Below are 1,081 nucleotides of genomic sequence, written 5' to 3' on the forward strand. Positions count from 1 at the left end.
TCTCTCTCTCTCCCTCTCTCCCCCTCTCTCTCTCTCTCTCACTCCGTATTTCCCTGGATTTTCATACATTCCTTTCATACCGTTTCTCCCTTTACTTTCCCATTTCATTTTCCACTTACTCCTACTCCAACAGAATTACAGCAACCATTACAACCTCTTCTTTTGCTTATTCTCTTCCCACCACTCACGTTTATTTCCTCCAATTACTTCTTCGCTTTGTTTTCCTTTTCTTTACATTTTCTCATCTTCCGCTTCCTTTTTTTCTTTTTCCAATATTCCGTTATCACTTCTTTTCTTCACCTCCTTCTCAAACAGATTGTATCCTTCCTCCTCCTCCTCCTCCTCCTCCTCTCTCTCTCTCTCTCTCTCTCACACACACACGCTCGCTCACTTTTCCCTCACTCTCTCCCTCTTCCCCTTCATCTCCCCCCTCCATAGTCTCATACAATTACTTAACTGTTAACTGTAACAGGTGAGAGAGAAAGAGAGAGAAAGTGAACGGGAGATCGAAAGAGAATACGTTTCTTCCATTATATTTTATTTATTTTATTCGAAATATACTTGCTGAGTATGAAAGTGTGTATGTATGTATATATACACACATACGTATTTACATGCACACACACACACACACACACTTACACATGGTTATTCACCCACACGTAGACACCCACGCACGCTTATACACATAAGCATTCATACATCTATGTATGTACATGCACTACACAAATTAGCTACACACACGCATACACACATACACATATACACAAATGCACATACTCACCCACACACGCAAATGCACATACTCACCCCCCCACATGCACACACTCTCTCACACACACAAATGCACATATTCACACACACGCACACATACACAAGTGCATATACTCACACACAAACACACACACACAAATGCACATATTCACACACACGCGCACACACACAATGCATATACTCACACACGCCCACATGCACACACACACACACAAATGCATATATTCACACACCCACACACGCGTGAGCACACACACACACACTCACACACACACACACACACACACACACACACATATACACACAC

This window comes from Octopus bimaculoides, chromosome 2, assembly GCF_001194135.2.
Source record: "Octopus bimaculoides isolate UCB-OBI-ISO-001 chromosome 2, ASM119413v2, whole genome shotgun sequence".
Classification (NCBI taxonomy): Eukaryota; Metazoa; Mollusca; class Cephalopoda; order Octopoda; family Octopodidae; genus Octopus; species Octopus bimaculoides.